Source organism: Oncorhynchus tshawytscha, linkage group LG10 (genome assembly GCF_018296145.1).
Source record: "Oncorhynchus tshawytscha isolate Ot180627B linkage group LG10, Otsh_v2.0, whole genome shotgun sequence".
Classification (NCBI taxonomy): domain Eukaryota; kingdom Metazoa; phylum Chordata; class Actinopteri; order Salmoniformes; family Salmonidae; genus Oncorhynchus; species Oncorhynchus tshawytscha.
In genome coordinates this window covers 8,397,698-8,416,314 of record NC_056438.1, presented here as the reverse complement: position 1 = coordinate 8,416,314, position 18,617 = coordinate 8,397,698, and the positions used below count along the sequence as shown (strand labels likewise).

The window sequence follows — 18,617 nt, the reverse complement described above, 5'->3', positions numbered from 1 at the left end:
GGTTAGAGCCACGTGATTGGTCATAAGTCTGTATATGAGCAAATAGAATAAAAAAGGTTTCCATCGTCCTGAGTCTGGGGGGTTTACCTTCCTGAGTCTGGGGGGTTTACCTTCCTGAGTCTGGGGGTTTACCTTCCTGAGTCTGGGGGGTTTTACCTTCCTGAGTCTGGGGGGTTTACCTTCCTGAGTCTGGGGGGTTTACCTTCCTGAGTCTGGGGAGGGGGCTTTACCTTCCTGAGTCTGGGGGGTTTACCTTCCTGAGTCTGGGGGGTTTACCTTCCTGAGTCTGGGGGGCTTACCTTCCTGAGGCTGGGGAGGGGGTTTACCTTCCTGAGGCTGGGGGGGTTTACCTTCCTGAGTCTGGGGGGGGTTACCTTCCTGAGTCTGGGGGGGTTACCTTCCTGAGTCTGGGGGGTTTTTACCTTCCTGAGTCTGGGGGGGGTTTACCTTCCTGAGTCTGGGGGTGGTTTTACCTTCCTGAGTCTGGGGGTGGTTTGACCTTCCTGAGTCTGGGGGTGGTTTGACCTTCCTGAGTCTGGGGGTGGTTTGACCTTCCTGAGTCTGGGGGTGGTTTGACCTTCCTGCGTCTGGGGTGGTTTGACCTTCCTGAGTCTGGGGTGGTTTGACCTTCCTGCGTCTGGGGGTGGTTTGACCTTCCTGAGTCTGGGGGTGGTTTGACCTTCCTGAGTTTGGGGGTGGTTTGACCTTCCTGAGTTTGGGGGTGGTTTGACCTTCCTGAGTTTGGGGGGTGGTTTGACCTTCCTGAGTTTGGGGGTGGTTTGACCTTCCTGAGTTTGGGGGTGGTTTGACCTTCCTGAGTTTGGGGGTGGTTTGACCTTCCTGAGTTTGGGGGTGGTTTGACCTTCCTGAGTCTGGGGGTGGTTTGACCTTCCTGAGTCTGGGGGTGGTTTGACCTTCCTGAGTCTGGGGGTGGTTTGACCTTCCTGAGTCTGGGGGTGGTTTGACCTTCCTGAGTTTGGGGGTGGTTTGACCTTCCTGAGTCTGGGGGTGGTTTGACCTTCCTGAGTCTGGGGGTGGTTTGACCTTCCTGAGTCTGGGGGTGGTTTGACCTTCCTGAGTCTGGGGGTGGTTTGACCTTCCTGAGTCTGGGGGTGGTTTGACCTTCCTGCGTCTGGGGGTGGTTTGACCTTCCTGCGTCTGGGGGTGGTTTGACCTTCCTGCGTCTGGGGGTGGTTTGACCTTCCTGCGTCTGGGGGTGGTTTGACCTTCCTGCGTCTGGGGGTGGTTTGACCTTCCTGCGTCTGGGGGTGGTTTGACCTTCCTGAGTTTGGGGGTGGTTTGACCTTCCTGAGTTTGGGGGTGGTTTGACCTTCCTGAGTTTGGGGGTGGTTTGACCTTCCTGAGTTTGGGGGTGGTTTGACCTTCCTGAGTTTGGGGGTGGTTTGACCTTCCTGAGTTTGGGGGTGGTTTGACCTTCCTGAGTTTGGGGGTGGTTTGACCTTCCTGAGTTTGGGGGTGGTTTGACCTTCCTGAGTTTGGGGGTGGTTTGACCTTCCTGAGTTTGGGGGTGGTTTGACCTTCCTGAGTCTGGGGGTGGTTTGACCTTCCTGCGTCTGGGGGTGTTTGACCTTCCTGAGTCTGGGTGTGGTTTGACCTTCCTGAGTCTGGGGGTGGTTTGACCTTCCTGAGTCTGGGGGTGGTTTGACCTTCCTGAGTCTGGGGGTGGTTTGACCTTCCTGAGTTTGGGGGTGGTTTGACCTTCCTGAATCTGGGGGTGGTTTGACCTTCCTGAATCTGGGGGTGGTTTGACCTTCCTGAGTCTGGGGGTGGTTTGACCTTCCTGAGTCTGGGGGTGGTTTGACCTTCCTGAGTTTGGGGGGTGGTTTTACCTTCCTGACTTGGAATTATATCAACCCCCTACCCAAGGTTTTGCTTGCGACCATATAGTTACATATTTTGGACATCAGAGCAACCTTGAGGGAATCTTATTTGAGTCAGAACATGACATTCATATGATCGGTAAGACATACAAAACCTTCCAGAAAGACTATCCAAATGACTATCTCTTTCAAATATATATATATATTAACTATTGGAACCAAAACTTAAAAAGAACTGATGTTGTCACAAGATGGAGGGAAAGTTGGAGCCTAATTAATGAAATTACAGTTAACAAAAATGTTAATCCAGTATAAACTAATGTATGGAACATATTATACAAGAGACAAAATTCACAAATTTTACAGCACAACGGCAGAGTCATGTCTCAAGTGTAAAACTAACAATGACTGAATAATCCAGAACTTCTGGGAATGCTATAAAGAGTTAGAAAGTTGGATATCAGAGGTATTACAATGTAAATGTACTTTTAAATTTTTCTGTCTGCATAGTGAGAGACCTAATGGGCTGGGAGATTCTCTTCTCATCTTGGGAAAAACAACTAAACTAAAAACATAGAGAATTGATCTGCCATCATTGATACAGTGTTGAAATATCTTGGGCAACCGAGGAAAAATGAATTGGTACAATTTTACGGCTGTGGCAACCAATAATGCAGGCACTAGGGTTGGAGGTGTGGTCAGGTATTAGGGATGGAGGTGTGGTCAGGCACTAGGGATGGAGGTGTGGTCAGGCACTAGGGATGGAGGTGTGGTCAGGCACTAGGGATGGAGGTGTGGTCAGGCACTAGGGATGGAGGTGTGGTCAGGCACTAGGGATGGAGGTGTGGTCAGGCACTAGGGATGGAGGTGTGGTCAGGCACTAGGGATGGAGGTGTGGTCAGGTATTAGGGATGGAGGTGTGGTCAGGTATTAGGGATGGAGGTGTGGTCAGGTATTAGGGATGGAGGTGTGGTCAGGTATTAGGGATGGAGGTGTGGTCAGGTATTAGGGATGGAGGTGTGGTCAGGTATTAGGGATGGAGGTGTGGTCAGGCACTAGGGATGGAGGTGTGGTCAGGCACTAGGGATGGAGGTGTGGTCAGGCACTAGGGATGGAGGTGTGGTCAGGCACTAGGGATGGAGGTGTGGTCAGGCACTAGGGATGGAGGTGTGGTCAGGCACTAGGGATGGAGGTGTGGTCAGGCACTAGGGATGGAGGTGTGGTCAGGTATTAGGGATGGAGGTGTGGTCAGGTATTAGGGATGGAGTGTGGTCAGGTATTAGGGATGGAGGTGTGGTCAGGTATTAGGGATGGAGGTGTGGTCAGGTATTAGGGATGGAGGTGTGGTCAGGTATTAGGGATGGAGGTGTGGTCAGGCACTAGGGATGGAGGTGTGGTCAGGCACTAGGGATGGAGGTGTGGTCAGGCACTAGGGATGGAGGTGTGGTCAGGCACTAGGGATGGAGGTGTGGTCAGGTATTAGGGATGGAGGTGTGGTCAGGTCTGGAGGTGTGGTCAGGTATTAGGGATGGAGGTGTGGTCAGGTATTAGGGATGGAGGTGTGGTCAGGTATTAGGGATGGAGGTGTGGTCAGGTATTAGGGATGGAGGTGTGGTCATGTATTAGGGATGGAGGTGTGGTCAGGTTTTAGGGATGGAGGTGTGGTGAGGTATTAGGGATGGAGGTGTGGTCAGGTATTATGGATGGAGGAGGTGTGGTCAGGTATTAGGGATGGTGTGGTCAGGTATTAGGGATGGAGTTGTGGTCAGGCACTAGGGATGGAGGTGTGGTCAGGCACTAGGGATGGAGGTGTGGTCAGGCACTAGGGATGGAGGTGTGGTCAGGTATTAGGGATGGAGGTGTGGTGAGGTATTAGGGATGGAGGTGTGGTCAGGTATTATGGATGGAGGAGGTGTGGTCAGGTATTAGGGATGGAGGTGTGGTCAGGTATTAGGGATGGAGTTATGGTCAGGTATTATGGATGGAAGTGTGGTCAGGTATTATAGATGGAGGTGTGGTCAGGCACTAGGGATGGAGGTGTGGTCAGGTATTATGGATGGAGGTGTGGTCAGGTATTAGGGATGGAGGTGTGGTCAGGCACTAGGGTTGGAGGTGTGGTCAGGCACTAGGGTTGGAGGTGTGGTCAGGCACTAGGGATGGAGGTGTGGTCAGGCACTAGGGTTGGAGGTGTGGTCAGGCACTAGGGTTGGAGGTGTGGTCAGGCACTAGGGTTGGAGGTGTGGTCAGGCACTAGGGTTGGAGGTGTGGTCAGGCACTAGGGTTGGAGGTGTGGTCAGGCACTAGGGTTGGAGGTGTGGTCAGGCACTAGGGTTGGAGGTGTGGTCAGGCACTAGGGTTGGAGGTGTGGTCAGGCACTAGGGTTGGAGGTGTGGTCAGGCACTAGGGTTGGAGGTGTGGTCAGGCACTAGGGTTGGAGGTGTGGTCAGGCACTAGGGTTGGAGGTGTGGTCAGGCACTAGGGTTGGAGGTGTGGTCAGGCACTAGGGATGGAGGTGTGGTCAGGCACTAGGGTTGGAGGTGTGGTCAGGCACTAGGGTTGGAGGTGTGGTCAGGCACTAGGGTTGGAGGTGTGGTCAGGCACTAGGGTTGGAGGTGTGGTCAGGCACTAGGGATGGAGTTGTGGTCAGGCACTAGGGATGGAGTTGTGGTCAGGCACTAGGGATGGAGTTGTGGTCAGGCACTAGGGATGGAGTTGTGGTCAGGCACTAGGGATGGAGTTGTGGTCAGGCACTAGGGATTGAGGTGTGGTCAGGCACTAGGGATTGAGGTGTGGTCAGGCACTAGGGATGGAGTTGTGGTCAGGCACTAGGGATGGAGGTGTGGTCAGGCACTAGGGATTGAGGTGTGGTCAGGCACTAGGGATAGAGGTGTGGTCAGGCACTAGGGATGGAGGTGTGGTCAGGCACTAGGGATTGAGGTGTGGTCAGGCACTAGGGATGGAGTTGTGGTCAGGCACTAGGGATGGAGGTGTGGTCAGGCACTAGGGATGGAGGTGTGGTCAGGCACTAGGGATTGAGGTGTGGTCAGGCACTAGGGATGGAGTTGTGGTCAGGCACTAGGGATTGAGGTGTGGTCAGGCACTAGGGATGGAGTTGTGGTCAGGTATTAGGGATGGAGGTGTGGTCAGGTATTAGGGATGGAGGTGTGGTCAGATATTAGGGATGGAGGTGTGGTCAGGTATTAGGGATGGAGGTGTGGTCAGGTATTAGGGATGGAGTTGTGGTCAGGCACTAGGGATGGAGGTGTGGTCAGGTATTAGGGATGGAGGTGTGGTCAGGTATTAGGGATGGAGTTGTGGTCAGGCACTAGGGATTGAGGTGTGTTCAGGTATTAGGGATGGAGGTGTGGTCAGGTATTAGGGATGGAGTTGTGGTCAGGCACTAGGGATGGAGGTGTGGTCAGGCACTAGGGATGGAGGTGTGGTCAGGTATTAGGGATGGAGGTGTGGTCAGGTATTAGGGATGGAGGTGTGGTCAGGTATTATGGGTGGAGGAGGTGTGGTCAGGTATTAGGGATGGAGGTGTGGTCAGGTATTAGGGATGGAGTTATGGTCAGGTATTATGGATGGAAGTGTGGTCAGGTATTATAGATGGAGGTGTGGTCAGGCACTAGGGATGGAGGTGTGGTCAGGTATTATGGATGGAGGTGTGGTCAGGCACTAGGGTTGGAGGTGTGGTCAGGCACTAGGGATGGAGGTGTGGTCAGGCACTAGGGTTGGAGGTGTGGTCAGGCACTAGGGTTGGAGGTGTGGTCAGGCATTTGGGATGGAGGTGTGGTCAGGCACTAGGGATTGAGGTGTGGTCAGGCACTAGGGATGTAGTTGTGGTCAGGCACTAGGGATGGAGTTGTGGTCAGGCACTAGGGATGGAGGTGTGGTCAGGCACTAGGGATGGAGGTGTGGTCAGGTATTAGGGATGGAGGTGTGGTCAGGTATTAGGGATGGAGGTGTGGTCAGGCACTAGGGATTGAGGTGTGGTCAGGCACTAGGGATGGAGGTGTGGTCAGGTATTAGGGATGGAGGTGTGGTCAGGTATTAGGGATGGAGGTGTGGTCAGGCACTAGGGTTGGAGGTGTGGTCAGGCACTAGGGATGGAGGTGTGGTCAGGCACTAGGGATGGAGTTGTGGTCAGGCACTAGGGATGGAGTTGTGGTCAGGCACTAGGGATGGAGCTGTGGTCAGGTATTAGGGATGGAGGTGTGGTCAGGTATTAGGGATGGAGTTGTGGTCAGGCACTAGGGATGGAGGTGTGGTCAGGTATTAGGGATGGAGGTGTGGTCAGGTATTAGGGATGGAGTTGTGGTCAGGCACTAGGGATGGAGGTGTGGTCAGGTATTAGGGATGGAGTTGTGGTCAGGTATTAGGGATGGAGTTGTGGTCAGGCACTAGGGATGGAGGTGTGGTCAGGCACTATGGATGGAGGTGTGGTCAGGCACTAGGGATGGAGGTGTGGTCAGGTATTAGGGATGGAGGTGTGGTCAGGTATTAGGGATGGTGGTGAGGTATTAGGGATGGTGGTCAGGTATTAGGGATGGAGGTGTGGTCAGGTATTATGGATGGAGGAGGTGTGGTCAGGTATTAGGGATGGAGTTGTGGTCAGGCACTAGGCATGGAGGTGTGGTCAGGCACTAGGGATGGAGGTGTGGTCAGGTATTAGGGATGGAGGTGTGGTCAGGCACTAGGGATGGAGGTGTGGTCAGGCACTAGGGATGGAGGTGTGGTCAGGCACTAGGGTTGGAGGTGTGGTCAGGCACTAGGGATGGAGGTGTGGTCAGGCACTAGGGATGGAGGTGTGGTCAGGCACTAGGGATGGAGGTGTGGTCAGGCACTAGGGATGGAGGTGTGGTCAGGCACTAGGGATGGAGGTGTGGTCAGGTATTAGGGATGGAGGTGTGGTCAGGCACTAGGGATGGAGGTGTGGTCAGGTATTAGGGATGGAGGTGTGGTCAGGCACTAGGGTTGGAGGTGTGGTCAGGCACTAGGGATGGAGGTGTGGTCAGGCACTAGGGATGGAGGTGTGGTCAGGCACTAGGGATGGAGGTGTGGTCAGGCACTAGGGTTGGAGGTGTGGTCAGGCACTAGGGTTGGAGGTGTGGTCAGGTATTAGGGATGGAGGTGTGGTCAGGCACTAGGGATGGAGGTGTGGTCAGGTATTAGGGATGGAGGTGTGGTCAGGCACTAGGGTTGGAGGTGTGGTCAGGCACTAGGGATGGAGGTGTGGTCAGGCACTAGGGATGGAGGTGTGGTCAGGCACTAGGGATGGAGGTGTGGTCAGGCACTAGGGATGGAGGTGTGGTCAGGCACTAGGGATGGAGGTGTGGTCAGGCACTAGGGATGGAGGTGTGGTCAGGCACTAGGGATGGAGGTGTGGTCAGGTATTAGGGATGGAGGTGTGGTCAGGTATTAGGGATGGAGGTGTGGTCAGGTATTAGGGATGGAGGTGTGGTCAGGTATTAGGGATGGAGGTGTGGTCAGGTATTAGGGATGGAGGTGTGGTCAGGTATTAGGGATGGAGGTGTGGTCAGGCATTAGGGATGGAGGTGTGGTCAGGCACTAGGGATGGAGGTGTGGTCAGGCACTAGGGATGGAGGTGTGGTCAGGCACTAGGGATGGAGGTGTGGTCAGGCACTAGGGATGGAGGTGTGGTCAGGCACTAGGGATGGAGGTGTGGTCAGGCACTAGGGATGGAGGTGTGGTCAGGCACTAGGGATGGAGGTGTGGTCAGGTATTAGGGATGGAGGTGTGGTCAGGTATTAGGGATGGAGGTGTGGTCAGGTATTAGGGATGGAGGTGTGGTCAGGTATTAGGGATGGAGGTGTGGTCAGGTATTAGGGATGGAGGTGTGGTCAGGTATTAGGGATGGAGGTGTGGTCAGGTTTTAGGGATGGAGGTGTGGTGAGGTATTAGGGATGGAGGTGTGGTCAGGTATTATGGATGGAGGAGGTGTGGTCAGGTATTAGGATGGTGTGGTCAGGTATTAGGGATGGAGTTGTGGTCAGGCACTAGGGATGGAGGTGTGGTCAGGCACTAGGGATGGAGGTGTGGTCAGGCACTAGGGATGGAGGTGTGGTCAGGTATTAGGATGGAGGTGTGGTGAGGTATTAGGGATGGAGGTGTGGTCAGGTATTATGGATGGAGGAGGTGTGGTCAGGTATTAGGGATGGAGGTGTGGTCAGGTATTAGGGATGGAGTTATGGTCAGGTATTATGGATGGAAGTGTGGTCAGGTATTATAGATGGAGGTGTGGTCAGGCACTAGGGATGGAGGTGTGGTCAGGTATTATGGATGGAGGTGTGGTCAGGTATTAGGGATGGAGGTGTGGTCAGGCACTAGGGTTGGAGGTGTGGTCAGGCACTAGGGTTGGAGGTGTGGTCAGGCACTAGGGATGGAGGTGTGGTCAGGCACTAGGGTTGGAGGTGTGGTCAGGCACTAGGGTTGGAGGTGTGGTCAGGCACTAGGGTTGGAGGTGTGGTCAGGCACTAGGGTTGGAGGTGTGGTCAGGCACTAGGGTTGGAGGTGTGGTCAGGCACTAGGGTTGGAGGTGTGGTCAGGCACTAGGGTTGGAGGTGTGGTCAGGCACTAGGGTTGGAGGTGTGGTCAGGCACTAGGGTTGGAGGTGTGGTCAGGCACTAGGGTTGGAGGTGTGGTCAGGCACTAGGGTTGGAGGTGTGGTCAGGCACTAGGGTTGGAGGTGTGGTCAGGCACTAGGGTTGGAGGTGTGGTCAGGCACTAGGGTTGGAGGTGTGGTCAGGCACTAGGGATGGAGGTGTGGTCAGGCACTAGGGTTGGAGGTGTGGTCAGGCACTAGGGTTGGAGGTGTGGTCAGGCACTAGGGTTGGAGGTGTGGTCAGGCACTAGGGTTGGAGGTGTGGTCAGGCACTAGGGATGGAGTTGTGGTCAGGCACTAGGGATGGAGTTGTGGTCAGGCACTAGGGATGGAGTTGTGGTCAGGCACTAGGGATGGAGTTGTGGTCAGGCACTAGGGATGGAGTTGTGGTCAGGCACTAGGGATTGAGGTGTGGTCAGGCACTAGGGATTGAGGTGTGGTCAGGCACTAGGGATGGAGTTGTGGTCAGGCACTAGGGATGGAGGTGTGGTCAGGCACTAGGGATTGAGGTGTGGTCAGGCACTAGGGATAGAGGTGTGGTCAGGCACTAGGGATGGAGGTGTGGTCAGGCACTAGGGATTGAGGTGTGGTCAGGCACTAGGGATGGAGTTGTGGTCAGGCACTAGGGATGGAGGTGTGGTCAGGCACTAGGGATGGAGGTGTGGTCAGGCACTAGGGATTGAGGTGTGGTCAGGCACTAGGGATGGAGTTGTGGTCAGGCACTAGGGATTGAGGTGTGGTCAGGCACTAGGGATGGAGTTGTGGTCAGGTATTAGGGATGGAGGTGTGGTCAGGTATTAGGGATGGAGGTGTGGTCAGATATTAGGGATGGAGGTGTGGTCAGGTATTAGGGATGGAGGTGTGGTCAGGTATTAGGGATGGAGTTGTGGTCAGGCACTAGGGATGGAGGTGTGGTCAGGTATTAGGGATGGAGGTGTGGTCAGGTATTAGGGATGGAGTTGTGGTCAGGCACTAGGGATTGAGGTGTGTTCAGGTATTAGGGATGGAGGTGTGGTCAGGTATTAGGGATGGAGTTGTGGTCAGGCACTAGGGATGGAGGTGTGGTCAGGCACTAGGGATGGAGGTGTGGTCAGGTATTAGGGATGGAGGTGTGGTCAGGTATTAGGGATGGATGGAGGTGTGGTCAGGTATTATGGGTGGAGGAGGTGTGGTCAGGTATTAGGGATGGAGGTGTGGTCAGGTATTAGGGATGGAGTTATGGTCAGGTATTATGGATGGAAGTGTGGTCAGGTATTATAGATGGAGGTGTGGTCAGGCACTAGGGATGGAGGTGTGGTCAGGTATTATGGATGGAGGTGTGGTCAGGCACTAGGGTTGGAGGTGTGGTCAGGCACTAGGGATGGAGGTGTGGTCAGGCACTAGGGTTGGAGGTGTGGTCAGGCACTAGGGTTGGAGGTGTGGTCAGGCATTTGGGATGGAGGTGTGGTCAGGCACTAGGGATTGAGGTGTGGTCAGGCACTAGGGATGTAGTGTGTGGTCAGGCACTAGGGATGGAGTTGTGGTCAGGCACTAGGGATGGAGGTGTGGTCAGGCACTAGGGATGGAGGTGTGGTCAGGTATTAGGGATGGAGGTGTGGTCAGGTATTAGGGATGGAGGTGTGGTCAGGCACTAGGGATTGAGGTGTGGTCAGGCACTAGGGATGGAGGTGTGGTCAGGTATTAGGGATGGAGGTGTGGTCAGGTATTAGGGATGGAGGTGTGGTCAGGCACTAGGGTTGGAGGTGTGGTCAGGCACTAGGGATGGAGGTGTGGTCAGGCACTAGGGATGGAGTTGTGGTCAGGCACTAGGGATGGAGTTGTGGTCAGGCACTAGGGATGGAGCTGTGGTCAGGTATTAGGGATGGAGGTGTGGTCAGGTATTAGGGATGGAGTTGTGGTCAGGCACTAGGGATGGAGGTGTGGTCAGGTATTAGGGATGGAGGTGTGGTCAGGTATTAGGGATGGAGTTGTGGTCAGGCACTAGGGATGGAGGTGTGGTCAGGTATTAGGGATGGAGTTGTGGTCAGGTATTAGGGATGGAGTTGTGGTCAGGCACTAGGGATGGAGGTGTGGTCAGGCACTATGGATGGAGGTGTGGTCAGGCACTAGGGATGGAGGTGTGGTCAGGTATTAGGGATGGAGGTGTGGTCAGGTATTAGGGATGGTGGTGAGGTATTAGGGATGGTGGTCAGGTATTAGGGATGGAGGTGTGGTCAGGTATTATGGATGGAGGAGGTGTGGTCAGGTATTAGGGATGGAGTTGTGGTCAGGCACTAGGCATGGAGGTGTGGTCAGGCACTAGGGATGGAGGTGTGGTCAGGTATTAGGGATGGAGGTGTGGTCAGGCACTAGGGATGGAGGTGTGGTCAGGCACTAGGGATGGAGGTGTGGTCAGGCACTAGGGTTGGAGGTGTGGTCAGGCACTAGGGATGGAGGTGTGGTCAGGCACTAGGGATGGAGGTGTGGTCAGGCACTAGGGATGGAGGTGTGGTCAGGCACTAGGGATGGAGGTGTGGTCAGGCACTAGGGATGGAGGTGTGGTCAGGTATTAGGGATGGAGGTGTGGTCAGGCACTAGGGATGGAGGTGTGGTCAGGTATTAGGGATGGAGGTGTGGTCAGGCACTAGGGTTGGAGGTGTGGTCAGGCACTAGGGATGGAGGTGTGGTCAGGCACTAGGGATGGAGGTGTGGTCAGGCACTAGGGATGGAGGTGTGGTCAGGCACTAGGGTTGGAGGTGTGGTCAGGCACTAGGGTTGGAGGTGTGGTCAGGTATTAGGGATGGAGGTGTGGTCAGGCACTAGGGATGGAGGTGTGGTCAGGTATTAGGGATGGAGGTGTGGTCAGGCACTAGGGTTGGAGGTGTGGTCAGGCACTAGGGATGGAGGTGTGGTCAGGCACTAGGGATGGAGGTGTGGTCAGGCACTAGGGATGGAGGTGTGGTCAGGCACTAGGGATGGAGGTGTGGTCAGGCACTAGGGATGGAGGTGTGGTCAGGTATTAGGGATGGAGGTGTGGTCAGGCACTAGGGATGGAGGTGTGGTCAGGCACTAGGGATGGAGGTGTGGTCAGGCACTAGGGATGGAGGTGTGGTCAGGCATTAGGGATGGAGGTGTGGTCAGGCACTAGGGTTGGAGGTGTGGTCAGGCACTAGGGATGGAGGTGTGGTCAGGCACTAGGGATGGAGGTGTGGTCAGGCACTAGGGATGGAGGTGTGGTCAGGCACTAGGGATGGAGGTGTGGTCAGGCACTAGGGATGGAGGTGTGGTCAGGCACTAGGGATGGAGGTGTGGTCAGGCACTAGGGATGGAGGTGTGGTCAGGCACTAGGGATGGAGGTGTGGTCAGGCACTAGGGATGGAGGTGTGGTCAGGCACTAGGGATGGAGGTGTGGTCAGGCACTAGGGATGGAGGTGTGGTCAGGCACTAGGGATGGAGGTGTGGTCAGGCACTAGGGATGGAGGTGTGGTCAGGCACTAGGGATGGAGGTGTGGTCAGGCACTAGGGATGGAGGTGTGGTCAGGCACTAGGGATGGAGGTGTGGTCAGGCACTAGGGATGGAGGTGTGGTCAGGCACTAGGGATGGAGGTGTGGTCAGGCACTAGGGATGGAGGTGTGGTCAGGCACTAGGGATGGAGGTGTGGTCAGGCACTAGGGATGGAGGTGTGGTCAGGCACTAGGGATGGAGGTGTGGTCAGGCACTAGGGATGGAGGTGTGGTCAGGCACTAGGGATGGAGGTGTGGTCAGGCACTAGGGATGGAGGTGTGGTCAGGCACTAGGGATGGAGGTGTGGTCAGGCACTAGGGATGGAGGTGTGGTCAGGCACTAGGGATGGAGGTGTGGTCAGGCACTAGGGATGGAGGTGTGGTCAGGCACTAGGGATGGAGGTGTGGTCAGGCACTAGGGATGGAGGTGTGGTCAGGCACTAGGGTTGGAGGTGGATGGGTTCAGGTCAGAGGAGATGTAGTCATTGTTTGTGTGTCTGTAAGTGATTGTTTGTATCTGGAGTAAAACTATTTTTTATTTTTTTAAGTTGGTCAGGTTAGTGAATAAAAAGGCAGGATGTGGACAAATCTCTTAGGAAGCAACAGTGATATGGCCTTCATCAAATATGCAGACGACATGGCTCTCGTTGCTTGCCTGAAGGTCAAGTCCATCTCCAGCTATTCCCAGTTCATTGACTGCCTCTTGACGCGGTTTGACAATAGCTTCCTTGACCTTCATGTCGCCAAGACTAAAAAACTGTACCTTGGTGGAAAGAACGCTGGGAAATGGAAGCCCTTCTCTCGAGCCTGTCACCATGGAAGGACGTGGAGCAAGTCACACACATTAAATACTTGGGGACAATTTTCGACCACAAACTTAGCTTCCAGTAAAACACTGACCTCCTCTACAAAAAGTCAAGGCAGCTTATTTCCCTACTTAAGAAACAATTCAGTTTTAATGCAAGCAAACACACTGATCATGGTGTACAAATCCCCGATCGAGTCTCAATTACTACATCCCCTTCTGGTATGGGAACCTCTCAGTGAGAAACAGGAGTTATCTGGCACAAGTTGTCCCAGAACAGCAAAACTGTCCGCAGCAAACGGCCACAACTCCAAGAACTGTACACACAAAGCATCACAAACTGCAAGCATCCTTCCAAATGCTGCCGTCAGGTCGGAGACGACAGGTGGAACTCACAAAGAAGAACGGTCCCCCAAAAAATGTATCCCCTCTGCAGTGACAATCCTTATTAAGACTGATGAACGGACATGTAAATATTTCATGTGTTTCATTCTGACATTTCATTATTTAATGTGTTTTATTCTGACATTTCATTCTGACATTTCAATATTTAATGTGTTTTATTCTGACATTTCATTCTGACATTTCAATATTTAATGTGTTTCATTCTGACATTTCAGTCTGACATTTCAATATTTAATTTGTTTTATTCTGACATTTCATTCTGACATTTCAATATTTAATTTGTTTTATTCTGACATTTCATTCTGACATTTCAATATTTAATGTGTTTCATTCTGACATTTATTCTGACATGTAAATATTTAATTTGTTTTATTCTGACATTTCATTCTGACATTTCATTCTGACATTTCAATATTTAATTTGTTTTATTCTAACATTTAATTCTGACATTTCAATATTTAATGTGTTTCATTCTGACATGTAAATGTTTGTGTTTTATTCTGACATTTCAGTCTGACATTTCAGTCTGACTGGTAAATATTTAATTTATTTTATTCCGACATTTAATTCTGACATTTCAATATTTAATGTGTTTCATTCTGACATTTCAGTCTGACAGGTAAATGTTTGATGTCTATGTTTTATCTCTGTTTTTATTATTTTATTGTAACTCGGAGCGCCAACGACACATTTTCAATCTGTTTAAACGTAATAAACAATAAAGTTGGTATTTTCTGCTTATCTTAAAGCCCGGATCTTTCATCCTTTGAGTTACAGAAAATCAAATTTGACACTACGTAATGGTACAAAGAAGTCCGACTTCGGCGTTTATCCCTAACCCTCTGAAAAGAGACACACACATAGAGGTTGGAGCAGGGGGCTGCCATACTACAGCACCTGTGGAGCAGTTTTTGTGGGGGGGGGGTTTATGTGCCTTGCTCAAGGGCAGGTATGGAGCATCTAGGATTTAACACCAGGATCCACTTCCTGTCTCCCAGGGTGATGAGAGTATGGTTTACTGATGTTGCCACTTACTTCTGTCTCCCAGGGTGATGAGAGAATGGTTTACTGATGTTGCCACTTACTTCCTGTCTCCCAGGGTGATGAGAGAATGGTTTACTGATGTTGCCACTTACTTCTGTCTCCCAGGGGGATGAGAGAATGGTCTTACTGATGTTACCACTTACTTCCTGTCTCCCAGGGTGATGAGAGAATGGTCTTACTGATGGTACCACTTACTTCCTGTCTCCCAGGGTGATGAGAGAATGGTCTTACTGATGGTACCACTTACTTCCTGTCTCCCAGGGTGATGAGAGAATGGTTTACTGATGTTGCCACTTCTGTCTCCCAGGGGGATGAGAGAATGGTCTTACTGATGTTACCACTTACTTCCTGTCTCCCGGGGTGATGAAAGAATGGTTTACTGATGTTACCACTTCCTGTCACCCAGGTTGATGAGAGAATGGTTTACTGATGTTACCACTTACTTCCTGTCTCCCAGGGTGATGCGAGAATGGTTTACTGATGTTACCACTTACTTCCTGTCTCCCAGGGTGATGAGAGAATGGTTTACTGATGTTACCACTTACTTCCTGTCTCCCAGGGTGATGAGAGAATGGTTTACTGATGTTACCACTTACTTCCTGTCTCCCAGGGTGATGAGAGAATGGTTTACTGATGTTGCCACTTACTTCCTGTCTCCCGGGGTGATGAAAGAATGGTTTACTGATGTTACCACTTCCTGTCACCCAGGTTGATGAGAGAATGGTTTACTGATGTTACCACTTCCTGTCACCCAGGTTGATGAGAGAATGGTTTACTGATGTTACCACTTCCTGTCTCCCAGGGTGATGAGAGAATGGTTTACTGATGTTACCACTTACTTCCTGTCTCCCAGGGTGATGAGAGAATGGTTTACTGATGTTACCACTTACTTCCTGTCACCCAGGTTGATGAGAGAATGGTTTACTGATGTTACCACTTACTTCCTGTCTCCCAGGGTGATGAGAGAATGGTTTACTGATGTTACCACTTCCTGTCTCCCAGGGTGATGAGAGAATGGTTTACTGATGTTACCACTTACTTCCTGTCTCCCAGGGTGATGAGAGAATGGTTTACTGATGTTACCACTTACTTCCTGTCTCCCAGGGTAATGAGAGAATGGTTTACTGATGTTACCACTTACTTCCTGTCTCCCAGGGTTATGAGAGAATGGTCTTTCTGATGTTAATGATTTATTCAAATCTCTTTCCATCTGTCAGAGTATTCCTCATTCCTTTTTACCTAATGCTGCTCACTCAGGATATTGTTTGAACATTTTGGGAGTAATGATATAGTTGACTCCTGATGAGCGCATTTTGTACAAGTGTAAACTCTGTTTTAAGTGAACTGCAGTGTTCTTCCAGCCCCAATTCAACAACATTCTATATAACTGCATTCTCTGGTTTTAGTGCACGCTGTCCCATCAATCCCAAGCAGCTGTCAGGAGTCACCTGAGTTACAATTTCTTGTCCTTCTATTCAGTTAGAATCTATATCCATTATCACTGGTCTGTTCCTTGTAGTAAAACTCCAGGTTATTGATACTGATTTATACGAATATTGATTTCAAGTGTACTTTTCAGAAAACATCTTAATTTGTCCACTAGTTTTCTAAAGTTTTCTAAGTCGCTAAATGACGTCATCACCTAATTTGCATAATTGGCCACGTGCATGTAATTGTGATGGATGCTGTAGGAGAGAGGAACGACGTCGTGGGAGAGATAAAAAGTGAGTAAAAAAACACCCTAAATATATAATATAATACTCCTCCTTCAGCACTTTATGGACCCCATTGTTAATCCCTGTCATAACAGAAGCATTGTCAGTCCTTATCCCCAGGAGTTTCTCTTTTTGAAGACAACACTTCCTGAGGAAAGCCACAACAGCACAGGGCTTTAGATTTGACATCTTCTCCAACTTGGGGCGGCAGGGTAGCCTAGTGGTTAGAGCGTTGGACTAGTAACCGGAAGGTTGCAAGTTCAAACCCCCCAGCTGACAAGGTACAAAAATCTGTCGTTCTGCCCCTGAACAGGCAGTTAACCCACTGTTCCTAGGCCGTCATTGAAAATAAGAATTTGTTCTTAACTGACTTGCCTGGTTCAATAAAGGTAAGATAAAAAAAATAAAAACAACAAGCCCCATAAAATTGTCTGCTTGGTGTCACTAAAGTACCTTATCACAACCCCCAGGTACTTAGAAACACTTACGTCCGTGGACTCATCGAGGAGGAGGCGGAAACACTGGTCACCCACATCTGTGGACTCATCGAGGAGGAGGCTGAAACGCTGGTCACCCACATCTGTGGACTCATCGAGGAGGAGGCTGAAACGCTGGTCACCCACATCTGTGGACTCATCGAGGAGACTGAAACGCTGGTCACCCACATCTGTGGACTCATCGAGGAGGAGGCTGAAACGCTGGTCACCCACATCTGTGGACTCATCGAGGAGGAGGCGGAAACACTGGTCACCCACATCTGCGACCAACTTTTTCAGAAAGTAGGGTGCTAGAACACCATTAATCATCTCTGTGCACTTTGACCTGTGCATTTTGAAGTGGATAGCAGCAGTGGAGTCTGAGAAAGCAGCTCTACATGCTTCTCCAATGTGATCACATGCCAGCATGGAACAGTGTTCAGCGATAGCTAATACCATGGTGGCCTCAGCCTTATTCGCAGAGTCAATTTTTTTTAACCATAAATGGCAGCTTGTTTTTGGTGGTACTGTTATAAGGCTTTGCCTTTTCAGTATGTTTTTGAGTTGTCATGTTTTTTTACATCACTAAGTTTGGCGTAGAAATCAGCCTTACAATACAGCCAGTATGTCCATGTATCATCTCCAATATACGGCTTCAACCAGCCTTTGAATTCAGGGTTTGATTCCCACTCCTTTCTGTATTTTTGAGTGTACAGTTTAGACTGAGACATGATGAACTAGCCAGCTAGATGTTTAGCTTATGTCACAGAGAGGCGCACACACACACACACACACAGTGGGCAAGGTGAGTAAGTGACTGAGGCTGTGTGAGTCAAATGCAGTGATTTATTTTAGACATTTATGTTTACATCAGCCAGCGACGGCTTCCCACATGCGCGATTCATTTGCTGTGTCTGGACAGGGAGGGGTGAACATCTCCTGCTCTGACTGCAGCTGGGAGGGACTGGACCGCCTGTGAGTGCTTTGGGATGGGGGTGGGGCCCACGGCAGCGTTGAGAAGAGTAAGAACAATATGTGCTTTCACGTCAGAGTCTCAAAAAGTCTCCAATAACACCAGAAAAGGTTGCTAGATTTGTCGCTAGTCTATTTTTTGGGGGGGAAAATGTGTCTCTAGAGGGATTTGAATACTTGCTAAATATAACGACAAAGTCGCTAAGTTGGCAACACTGCTTCTTTCCCTTAGCAAGGCAGTTAACCCACTGTTCCCGGGCGCCGAAGACATGGATGTCGATTAAGGCCCCCCACACCTCTCTGATTCAGAGGTTTGGTTAAATATGGAAGGCATTCAGTTGTACATCTGACTAGGTATCCCCCTTTCCCTATTATGGTATCACAATACCAGATTAAAAGTGCAATATGCCAAAACCACTCTGCCATTTCTGGTTGCTAAAATTCTAATAGTTCGCCTATTTTCAGTTGTGACAAAACAAGCAGTCATTGTGTAGGGAATCATTGCACCATTTAAATCGCTGTGAAATATATTTTCCATAAACCCAAAATATTGTATTTTAGACTATTTGAAGTCAAAAGTAAAAGACACAGAAACTAACATTTATGACGAAATGTGAAGTACATTGATCAATGTACAGGAAATGATAAGCAGAGCTCTCGTAAATAAACATGCTAACAATTGTAGACTGGCCTCTGTCTCATTTCAACAAGAACCTTACAAATTCTTGGTAACAGCCTGAGTATTTAAATTGAAGTTCAGTTTATGAACATTGAGAACATAATTCTCTTAAACACATAAGAACAGCAATTACTCATCCTCGAATTGGGCGAATATATTTTTCTTAAATGAGTCAGACGGGAAGGAATATACCCCAAACACCCGAACGGACCCTCATCCTCGTCGTTCGCAGGAGAAAGAAACAGATTTCGTGGAAGGAGATCGGGGTTCCTTGGGACTATCAGGCGACAAGTGGCTAATCTGCCTTTGCCATCCATACTATTGGCCACTGTTCAATCGCTGGAAAATAAATGGGACGAACTAAGAAGCATGTATATCCTACCAACGGGACATTCAAAACTGTAATATCTTATGTTTCACCGAGTCGTGGCTGAACAACGACATTAATAACATACAGCTGGTGGGCTATACACTCTATCGGCAGGACAGAACAGCAGCCTCTGGTAAGACACGGGGTGGTGGCCTATGTATTTCTTTAAACAACAGCTGGTGCATGAAATCTAAGGAAGTCT

At 50.6% G+C, this 18,617-nt stretch overlaps 1 protein-coding gene across 8 annotated transcripts in view; it reads right to left on the bottom strand.

Moving 5' to 3' along the window:
• Positions 1-18,617, bottom strand: part of LOC112259691 (gastrula zinc finger protein XlCGF57.1) — a 1,127,091-nt gene that overhangs the window by 42,787 nt on the left and 1,065,687 nt on the right. The window lies entirely within an intron of this gene.